The following is a 12232-nucleotide window of genomic DNA, read 5'->3' as shown; positions in this document are numbered from 1 at the left end:
TTGATGTTTATTGTAATGTGTATTTATCCAAAGATGACCCTTTCAGAAGACAGGGAACTGTACTGGGCACTAAGGAAATCTCAGTCTCAGCCTCTCTATTGAGGCTCAGATTGTGTTTGCATGAAAAGGAGAAAGTAGGAAAGGGGTTCCTCCCTGAATGAACGTGATCCATTCACCATCATCTGGAACAGAAAAATTGACTGTACTTTCATTTTATGTCTTTTGAAAGAGAAGGGAAAAAACTACAGTTGTTAAAAAAATTATTTTTGTATTTACATATAAAAAGGGTCCCTCCTCACAAGGTGTGGCTGGGGGTAAGAATTAATTAAACAAATGTTAACCCAACAAAAGGGTGGCCAGGTACCCCTCCCAATCCCTGCTTCCTAGTGTTCATGCCTTTGAGTGACCCTTTTCCTCTTAATTATAGTGGGACCTATGACTCTTCAATAAGAAGCAAGGATTCAGGGCACATAGTGAAATGGAAAGAATCGAGAGGGAAAATGGACTCAGACCTACATGTCTGATATTAAGCAGAGCTGAGGGAGACAGAGTTGCTGACAACTCCTATCAGGAGTGGGACATTGAATGGATTTAAACCCTGAAAGAAATGAAACCAAAGACTCGGGAAGATAAGTGTCAGTTTCATCAACATAAATATTGAATTTACTCAAAGAAGGAAAGTAGAGTAAGAGAAGCAGAAGAAAATAACAGATTTTATAGACATGTTTTAGACCATAATTCCCTAACGACTAGTCGTAAATGGGTCAAATTACTCCAGAGCAGGAGAATAATATAATTTCCTATTTAACGTACCACAGAAGTCTAGTATCCAGATGTGACAGTGATGTCCAGTGATTAAACAATTACCTGAAGAAAATATTCATCAAAATAACTAAACAAATGATAAATACGAACTCTCTTACAGTTTTCTGCCAAGAAGCCCTTTAAAAAATGGGGAAATACATTCCATCTCATGTGTACTTCACAGTCAGTACTGGTTAATTATTTCAAACTGTCACTGATTTTCTTATGATGCTTTTTTCCCTTTGCATCTATATTCTGATATTAAGTATTAATAATTACCATGTTCCTTTAATCATTGGTACTATCTGTCTTCAATCTAAATGAAATTCTAAATGTTATTTCCTCTAAATAGAATTGCATCTTTTAAAAATAAATTGTTATACACTTTGACTCGATAAAAAGAAATTTAATCATTTAATTGGGCATTATAATAAATGACATTTTAATCTTATTTATTTTATCTATAATCCCTTATGAAATAATAATATTCTTTAGGTCACTTTTTTAATAGCTAACATTTTTAGGTTATTTGAATATTTTCATGAAAAACAATATCAATTATATATTTTAAATATAAAAGCCCATCATAATATAACTCTTGGCACAACCAGTTTAAAATTTTGGAGAACATTGTTCATTTAAATAAAGTAAGAATATAAAAAATCTATTTACTGAAAGAATATGTTAGATAATTCTTTCCATCATATTGTCTTCTAAATAATAGAATGTGAATGTGAGCCCAGGTGATGTGACTCTTCAGTTAGCAAAAGTCTTGTAAAAACGGTCAAACAAGTTTAAGGTAGGGAAATGCACATTTTTTTTCCCATTAGGTTCTTGTAGTTTTTTCAATAATCCTGAGAGCAACAAAAACAAATGTTAAGTGAACCTTGTTATAAGACACTGTTCTAAGCAGTCCCTTAATCTTCAAATACTCCTATAAAGTAGATACTACTATTACCCTCATTATACAGATAGGGAAATTGAGGTTTCAAGATGCTTGACAAATAGCTTAACATAACACAATTATAGCAGATGAAGCCCAAATGTAGAAAGAATGCTGAAGTATATTCATAATCAAAAGCAAAATCACCAGTGGTAGAATATTTAAAAACAAATCTGAAATTCTATACAGCAATATTCTCCAAATTACTTAAACACTGCAGCATGCAGTGTTAGCATGCCAAGTTAGATGGCAGCCATGTGCTTTACATATGCAATGCTTTTTTTCCCACCTTAACAAGGATTCTTTTGACTTTCTCTGTTCTCTTATCATTTCTATAGTCAGTTTCTCTTCTTCAAAATGCACTAAACTAGGCTGTAATTTAGGGAACTTAGGTAAGCACATCACTCATATTTTATACCCTGAGGTCTTTACAGATGGATGGAGAGCTGCTTAAAGTCAAATCAAGAAGTGCTTACTTCAGAAATTATTCATTCAAACTCAAAATACATCACAAAGAACCTAGGGAAAAGTTAAATATGTTTTAAAGTTTCCACCACTTGGAACACAGGACAGGTAAAATCAAAATACAATAGAAATATAGTCTAAATGAAATCTTGGCATGAATCTTAAGGAACAATATTCTAAGTTAATACAGTAAAATTAAAAACCATTAAATTAGTTTATAAGTAGCTATTATCACAAGCTCATAAATCATTCCTACAAACTGAACATGAACAATAACAATTAAGATGCAATCTCATAGTACATAAACTAGAAATTTGAATCCTTTGCCATCAAAAATTTAAAATTAAGCAGGGAGTTAGATTACTTAGAATGAAAATATTAACATAATTCAGAGAAAAGATCTTGGAAGAAATTCAATAAATAATAAAAAAGGAAAGATTTTAATATGCTTAGTGTTCTTTGAACATTATACATTTCCTAAAAGAAATTTCAAATAAATATTGCCCAATGGAAAGCATCACTTATTATAATAGCATCTTGAGGCACAATATTCAGATTCAGTAAGAGAGAACCACCAGGGACCCACTGAATGTGATTTTGCAAGCTAAGAATTATGAAATGAGTTATCCAAACTCTCCTCGATCTCTTTAATAAGCCTTTAGTGGCAGCATCTTCAGTATAAATCCCTAAATATTTCATGCACTGAATTAATTTAACTTATTCTGCAAACCCCTTACCTCTTCTTATTCTGTACTTCACCAAAACTAAACAAAATAACTTATCCCAGTTTTCTTAGCCTGTGTTAAATATGCAATTAATCACTGGAGCAAAATCCAACAAATATAAAAATGAGATCACAGCTTTTTCTAAGAAGGTACAATTGCATTAAAGGCTGCTTTTATATGTCTCTTAATTTAACCATTTATCATTTAACATTTAATAACATAAGTCTATGCTTAGAGATATGAACCTGAGACAAATTTTTATTTTTCCCTTTTCTTTCTTGTCCTCTTCCCTTTCCTCTTCTCTGTTCTTTTTACTTCTCCTCCCTTCTCCTCTCTCTCTCTTTCTTTCTCTGAAGGCCACAACTTGGCACTAAATACAATTTATTTTTACTGTGCTCATGGTCTCAAAAAGTGTGTTCAGTGAGACAAACTATTAAAGCATTGCAAAAACATGGGACGTTTGGGATACGACATCATTCATAAGCAAAATCTGCAATAGCAACTGGGGATAAGTTGGAACCTGTCATCTTCCATCCCAGTGCCCCCTATAACCTAACCTCAAGTAAAAGTGTATTACTTAAAACTTTTTCAAATAGTCATGTTTCACAAAATCAAAAGTAACACAAAGGCTGTTTTATTCAGAAAGTAATGAGACATTTATTTATTCACATAGCTTTGATATATTCTTAATTTTCATAACAAAATTCTGATTGCTAAATTTTAAGAATTATATACATATAATTTTCTTATACTTGAGAAAAGGGTAAAGATGAGCGAGTTGTAGTAAAGTTTGTTACAAATTTGTTTGTACTCGCTGTGCTTTATGGCATGCACCTCTCGAACAAAGGGGAAGGGAAAGAGGCTCACCAAAGCCACTGAATAGTCAATGACACACAGGTTTAGACCAAGTTGGTTTTAGATTCTGAACTATCCCAACCAGCAATGCCCCTTATTCAGGTGCTTCATTTTCATCATTTGAGAATCAGAGAGTTTAAAATCTAGAAGGGAAGTTTAGAGATCACTCAGGCCTAACCATTTATTTTTTCCTATGAGCAAACTAAGAACTGGTGAGGGAAAAGACCTGTATTTGTAAACTTGTTCCAGAGGGACAGTCAATGGTTCATCTTTATCTTTAAGATAAAAATTGAAATGCTTCCTTGGAATGCAAAGACTTCAATGCCCTGGCCCAGAGTGGATGCAGGTAAAACCACTCTGCCTGGAATACCCATCACTGCCTGCCCTCCCTCAGTCTGACACAGAGTCAGGAGGACTTCTCCAGTCAGCTGCAATGTTACTTCTTCAGCAAAAATTTCTTTAACCTCTCTCTCTTTTTCACTCTTCATACTGAATAGTAAATTCTAGGACATAGGGTTTCATTTATGCCTGTGTCCCCAGTGCTTTGCATACTGCTTAGCTTAGAGTAGATGCTCAAGAAATATTTTTAAAGTTAATAAATAAAATAACTGTATGACATTTGATTGATGATTTAGCATCTTTTCTCCCAAACATCGAATGAATATTTGATTCTCATTTCATTCTTGCCCATCTACCCACACTTTTCTCTCTGTGCTCTCAATTTCCTCAGAACCCTGTCCTGCTTTCTTCCTCTCATTTCCATTGCCATATTTTAGATAATGAGCAGCTCTCTTCTGTATGATTGCAAACATTCCTTAACTGGCATTCATGTTTCTATTCTTATTTAGAGTGCTACAACCAACCTTTTAGAATAGATCCGAAATTCTACAACCTCTCGTCACACCTCTCTGCTACTCCCCTGCCTTGAGTTGTGGTCACTTCTTGCCTGCTTCCCATAATGGTTCCCCAGCAGGTCTACCAAAGCCCACCGTTATCTTCATACCGTCTATTCCTAACAATGCCACCAAAAAGATTATTTTAAAAGCTGCTATGTCACATCACTTTTATGGCAAAATGGGCAATGGGTCCCCAGTCTCCATATTGCCTTATAAGAGCCTGAATTTCTGGGGCCCTTTCTTTCTTTAATTTCATCTACTAATCCCCAGCTTGCTCAATCTATTTAGCCATGGGGACCTTACTGATGCTCCTGAAACAGTCAAGACACACTCCTGCCCTTGGATCCTTTGACAAAATATTCCCTTTCCTGGAGCACTCTTCCAAAATTACTGCTTGGTTATCTACATCTCCTTCGTCCTTTTCAAGCAGTTATTTATATTAATATGAATTGTTTCCATTACATATTTAATTACATCTTCAAATATTATTCAATAAGCAGCATCTTCAAATATGTCCAATGAGCTAACAGTATATTAAGCATAGTTATTTTATAAATACGTCCTGATATTATGAGTTTTAGTTAATGAAAATTGTTTCCTGAAGTTCCAGAATAATGTGTTGTCCTTACAAGAGTTAAGTAAATTCTTTGTATGAAAGCTTTATTAACAAATAAGGCCTTTGAAAATTTCCTGAATAAACTTTCTTAAAATGTATTATATTTTTGAAATATTGGTTTATAATACTTTGAGTCAGTGCTGATGTTAAAAGCACACAGAAGGAATGTCTGCATTTAGAACTTTAGAAAGAACTATTTGCCATGTTGAATAAATGCTTATAAAATATTTTAAGTGTCTGCAGCTAGTTTTCATGAATATATTTGGTCTTTGTAGAAGCATATGGAAATACATATTTAATTTGGCAGTACTTGGCAAGTCATAGCCCTTCAGAATAACTTGTAAAGTAGAAATGCTTTCATGTGCTAGAAAATGGTTTGTCTATTATGTTAAGAGTCGAGAAAGAGCTATATATTAAACAAAAAATATTTTCTTAGGCATTATGGATAATGGAAGTAAAGATCAAAGTGACAATGTCCCTGTACTTAAGAATTTCAGAATTAATTTATTACCAATTTGTCAAGTAGCCTCCTTTAAAAATAAAAATAGCTAAATTGTCCTTTTCTGCCTCAGTTGCCATGGCTTGTATCCAGTCTTCTGTGATTGGCCAAAGCAGATTGAAGATGGATTGATATAGGTACCAAGGCAAGCTATTTATCCATGAACTGGCTATGATGAAGACAAATGTCAACTCTAGGGAAAAGGATAATTCCCATCCAATTAAATCTCCTTTGGAGTACAATGAAAAGAAGAGAGCAGAGAGAAAATGGATCAGGTGTGTTCAGACCTTTGTTCTGAGCTACGTTTTACACATGGTCTTGAGGTGTGTGAAGTTAAGCTGCCCAGTCTTGGACGACCAGGACTCAGTGGGCCTGTGTGTGACCAGCAGTCCTCCATGCTGCCCCACACAGCATGTGTCGCTGCACTCACTGTGACTTTCTGGCAATCATAAAGTGCCAGACACATGTATTTTCTCCACAGGAACAAGTAAAAGTTTAGCAGTAACTCTTCGTAGTTAATATTAACAATGACAACAAACCCTACAGATTTCAAAGGTCACTTTAGGGATAAAACCCAAAACAATTAAAACAAGAGCTGAAGCTCTTTGATAAGTTTTACTTTTTGTGTCTTAAAGGATAAATGACCTCCTGTATCTTCAGAGACACTAGATTGAAATATTAGAAGAGAAAATAAAGTTTGAGGTTTCAGAAGGAGAGAGGTGTGGGTTATGTGTCAGAATTCCATCGATGGCTTTCCTTCAATCAATTTGTCTCCCTTTGTAATCCTTACAGTAAGAGCCTGGGCACTAGGAGTTAGGACAGGTATAACCTACTCCTGCAGCATGGCTTTGGAACTCAGTGAGAGCATGAGGCAAAATCAACTTTACCTCTGTAATTTCAAAATATTGTATAGAATGGGGATAAAGAACAATTTTTTGATAAAAGTCGAAATCTTAAATGTTAAGCCAATAGCTCAGATTCCATAAAATTTTTAGTGAAGAGTATGAAAAGGAAAAGATTACTTGACATATACCTTTAAGAAATGTTGTTTAGGTAAGTTTTCCTTATATTTATGGAACTAATCAAGTGAAGTCTCTGTCATAGGCAACTATTTCAGCTTTCAAAGTAACAGAGTAACTTTATTCATTTAGTTAACATAGCATTCCAATTTGTAAAGGATTTGTACCTATAAGTGCCCTACACCTGCTCAAGATGTTCTGAAGCAGCTCTGAGTGAAAGTCATCTGTCCCTCTGCTGTCCCTATGGCAGTGTCTGGGAATCCATCTCACACCAACCAAGGAGTTGCCTTGTGGCATATTTCTACCTTTGTGTGACCTGTTATTCAAATCATTTATTTGACTATTGAAACTGTATTTCTCTAAACAGAGTATAAGATTTTAAAAATTGTAGGCATATCCTATATTTATTTCCATTCATGAAAGTTTCTTATACAAAAATATTTGTTGGCTATATTTTTATATGTCCTTAATTCACTCAGGTCATTCTTGTTATATGATAAAGCTGTGAGCATGTTAGAAAGAACACTTTTGTTGGAATAAGTTAAAATGGAAGTTTCCTGAGATTAGAAAGTTATATGGATATATTAGAGGTCCTCTTTATTTGATTACAAATAAAATATTTAAAAGATCCATTTAAAGTAAATCAATTTTATACTTTTATAGTAATCAATGGTGAAAAAATAAAATATTTCAGTGATATGCTCTGGTAATAGAGCTTAACATTATATAAAATTTAAAATTAAAATTTTATGATATATAGATTAAAATTATAATATGCTAATTTTTAAAGTGAATAAATACTAAATCTAGTTTGATTTTGGTGTATTTTGGCAAATGCAATGATAGCAAAATATAATCTTTTTTATTTTACATTTAACATTTTCAGCATGACCATAAAGATGATCATATCTACAAAAAATTTTTAAATATTCATCTTTTTCTTTTAATTCCTGATGCTCAAGTTATTTGTTTTTGAAGTACCATATCAATTTCCTCTACTTCATCTGTTAATGGTTCTAACTCTGACAGACTCTCATTGTTTGTGATTTTGTGATTCAGTAGTTTGTTAATCTCAATTGTATAATGAATTCCTGAATCTCTTGAAATATTTTACTTTACAATACATTTTATTATATTTTCACTATGTTTTCTGATATTTTATAACATCTATAATTGGCAAGAGGCCAAGTACTTTTTATAGTAATTCATAGATATAGATGCTAATACTACCTGGGAGGAAAAGATGCCAAATAAGTGCTAATTTTATACGTGGGTAATTCATAGTGAATGTTTCCTATCAGCATTTGCTTTCCTCTATTATCATGTATTTTTGGGGGACTGAAGAAATGCTTTGATAATCAGGAACTCTTATAATTTCCAGTCAGATGAAAATAAGAGTTAAAAAGTAAGCAAATGGTATAGATAGAAGTGTAAACTGGTGTCCTCCACAAATATTTGTTGTTGAAATCATTCATGATTGTAGAAGAAATACTCCTGGGCAAGAGGACCAAGGATTGGGGCACTGAGAGAGTCTTCTAGAATATAGAAGAGTAATCACCTACTTTGGAACAGGAGCAAGAGAAAATGGTACACTGGAAGCTTAGAGCCATGGGAGGTAACGTTAATGACATAGGAGATGGTCAAGTATATCTGATACTGCTGAGAGGTCAAGAATTCATAGCTGAGAAGTCATCCATGTTAATAACTAAACAATTAACACCAGTAATCAGCTAAATAGCTAGAACAGATATTCTGAGAAGTCTAGGTCACATTTCAACTAGAGATTCTGTGAAAACTGTCACTTCAGAATTTCCTGATACCGGCCTATCCCAATGGATAGGAGCCTTGTGAATTCACCACCTTGCTACTGCCACCTATACGTCTGTGTTCTTTCAGTCCTTGTCAAGATGACCTTATGCAGGTACTGGGCAAAGATGTAAAGTTTAGTAAACCAGAAAGGATTACTGAGATACCAAACATAGTTTAAATTACAGATGAGCTGTGGATTATGGCATTCTCCAGTATTGTCTAGAGGAGGATGTGGAATCAAATGTACCAAGTGAGCATTGTCCAGAACAAAGATGCTTTAGATGCTCTCTTCATGTAGCCTTCATTGTAAAGTCGGGCCAAGCATGGCTTATCATTTTTATATCTTTTTGATAAAATGTTGATGTTTACCTTTATCTTTTCTTAGCCTTTTATAAATATTGTATAATTTGCTTTTTTTCAAGTTGCCAACTGGTAATAATAAAATCCCCAAAAAACTACATTTCTGAGTTCTAAAATTTGCCCCAGGCACACACTAAAGTCAGCCAGCCTCCTTGGCTGGTGCTTTTTGACCTGCAAATTACTTATTACAATAAAGGAGATGACTGAAGCTCTTAATAAAGTTTTAAAAATGCCATCCATTTAAAGTCTTCAGTGAAACACCTCTAGATGTTATGCAAATGTGTTGGCATGATTTGAAATTCTAGCATGGCCATCAAAATGATCATTAGTCATCATTCTTGGTCACTCAGAATGTGGGATTCTTATGGGATTAAAAAATCCCAGGGAAAAGAGCAGCTCAGCAGATTGAATATGTAGGAGCATTGGGAAGTATGTTGCAGCATCATGGAAAGTGAGGAAGAGCAGCTTAGTAGTATGCGTGATGTCACTGGACAGGGGAAAAAGTAAAATGGTAGAATGAATGTTAACACATCATACGATCCACTCCTGCATTCATGCTAGAGTGTCTCTGAACACTGTGGGGAGGGGATGGTGGGATCTTGAATTGCAGTCTATGGGTACCTACAGAAGAGGGTCCATGGGCTTGACCTATTTTTGAAGTCACTAAAATCAAAAGATTAAGTAATGATCCAAAGTGCACTAGAAAAACAACATTTATACAGTTAAAAATAAAAATGGAAAGGTATTTAAGTACTTATTTTAGTGATATATACCTGACCATCAAATTATTACAATTGAAAGTATTTCCCTTCATATCTCAGAGCAACAATTACCAACTTTATGGACAATTACAGTCAGCCCTCAAGGAAAAATGTACAACATAGTATTTACTTAAGATCAGTCCCAATTTAATATAATTTGTAGCTACATTAGATACTTAGCATATGACACTGGAATGAGATAAAGTGATGATAAACTAGGAAAAGTTCAAATTCTAGTTGAGAATAGCGGTTTGAGTTATGATGTGTAATGAAGTTGATTGACTCTGACCTTCACTCATTCCCTTTATTGGCAAATGTTCTTGGAAAAAGTCTTAGGACATCAATATTGAACAATGGCCAAATGCCTAATTTAAAAAAACAAACTAAAAAGGAAGTGAAATATCTTGGTAGAGATGTAATTTACCAGTTGCTAATGGAAACATCATATCAAAGATATTTCAAAATTATATACCAAATATTACACTTTTAGAGTGCATATTTTCATATCCTGGGCCCCTCTCTATGCCAGGTGGGCCCAATGCCCTTCTTTCCCCATTCTGATGAACACAGGTGTGGGCTGTTTAACCTTGCACCTAGAATCCCTCTCACTTTACTGCCTGCTTTCATCTTGCTCTACCTCTTTATCAGAGGCTTTGATGACTAAATTATTGCACTATAAATATGTAGCCAAATGATACGGAATAATAACTAATTTAAATGTATATACTTTAAAAATACTTGATAAGGAATGAAGGACTCCACCAGGAAATGTTATTTGGATATTATTTATCTGAAATAACATAGTTAGCCACTAGATGTCACCCGTTTTTAAGCAACAAATTTTGTAAGATCAATATCAGTTACTTTCCCTAGAGGGTATTAGTTGGGGTCATTGAAATTAGCCATACTAATCATCACATAAAAGAAGCTTTAACAAACTAACAAACAACAACAAACTAACAACAACCATGTTTTCCTGGAAGGAAGATTTTGTGAGTCAAGCCTGATTTGAGTCTTGTCAGTCTCTAAGGCCAGATAGTTAAAATTCAACAATAGTTAATAAAGTGTATTTAAAAAAACAGTCAAAAGCATGGCTCTTATACAAATAAAAAAATGAACATGCATAAAGATCTTGTTCAACTCATTAATTAGTAAGATAAGCCAGTAAGATGAAAGGCCTGTAAAAGAGAGAATCAAGAATGGAAACTTGCATAGTCAGTCTGTCAAAGGCCTGTGGAAATGAACTTGGTTATAGGTACAAAATTGTATAATGTCCTAATGGTCAGAAAACATAGTGTTTGGGTTATATTCTCTCCTTGAGAGAAATGAGCTCTGCTAGGCAAAAGTCTGTAAGTCAAAAATGCCACTTCACAGAGAGGCAACGAAGTTCTCAGCTTACATTTGTGGACCACATATAATACTTGTGGGCTGTGCTTAGTGCTTTACGTGTATCACACCATTTTAGTCTCACACAACTGTCAATGAGGTAGATGCTGATACTCTCTGTACTAGAGGCTAGAACGGAACACGAAGACACCAAGAAACATTCTTCAAATCGTGGACCAGCAAGCAGTCGAGCTGTCCTGTGAATCTGGTCTGCCTAGATGGGTCTTTCTCCTACATGCATGGCAGTCTTATAACAAATGCTTTATATTCTTTTCAGAGAATTGGGGGCACAGGGAAAAATTTAATGTATTGAGAATCAGTAGAGGAAAGCATCTGCCTGACGAAATACCTGTCTAGAGACAATGATCTATTTAATGTTAAAACTCAGAATCTTAAGGAAATTGTAGAAATGAGTAAATGAAACATAAAAAATTATCTTAGATTTTTAGGGCTTATGTATACAGAATCTCAGAAATGTGAGTTACCCCAAGCTTTACTACTAGTTCAGCTTCGATTCTTGTAAAGATTTTGCCACTCAGCCAGGGGCTGAGAAGATTAAGAAAATTAATTGAACTCTATTATATTACCTAGTAAGAGTTTAGTCAGTCTCCTTATCACACATACTTGGATACAACTATGAAAGGTTTTTTTTTTCCAGAATATGATTTTCCCCTCGTACCAGATAACAGGAAAAGGTACACTGTGAGTTCCCCAGTCACATAAAAATGTGTAAATATGTTGGCGTATCACATTTGCATTTACACTTGCTCTAAAAAATGAATTTATATAACAGAGAAGAACTATTAGTTTTTATGTAGTTAATCAGTTGTTTAGTGTTCCGATTTTTCAGTTTTCATAGATTATAAAATCTTTTAGGGCATAAGATATTCCTTACAAGACCATCATGTTATGTTTGTAGCTTCAGCAGTAGATGTGACTTAAATAACAACACACTACATTTAAGGCTCTATTAGAAATATCTTTGGTTGCCTTTGATTTATTCATCAATGTGAGAAATCAAAACTTTTCTGAAGTCTAATTTTTGGAAAAAAAGAAATCTCTTTGCATTAAACCATCTGCTCTACGTGATTCCA

This window comes from Artibeus jamaicensis, unplaced genomic scaffold (assembly GCF_021234435.1).
Source record: "Artibeus jamaicensis isolate MK-2021 breed Jamaican fruit bat unplaced genomic scaffold, CSHL_Jam_final contig_603, whole genome shotgun sequence".
NCBI lineage: Eukaryota > Metazoa > Chordata > Mammalia > Chiroptera > Phyllostomidae > Artibeus > Artibeus jamaicensis.
The sequence above is the reverse complement of the archived record's forward strand: the minus strand, read 5'-3'. Positions refer to the sequence as shown.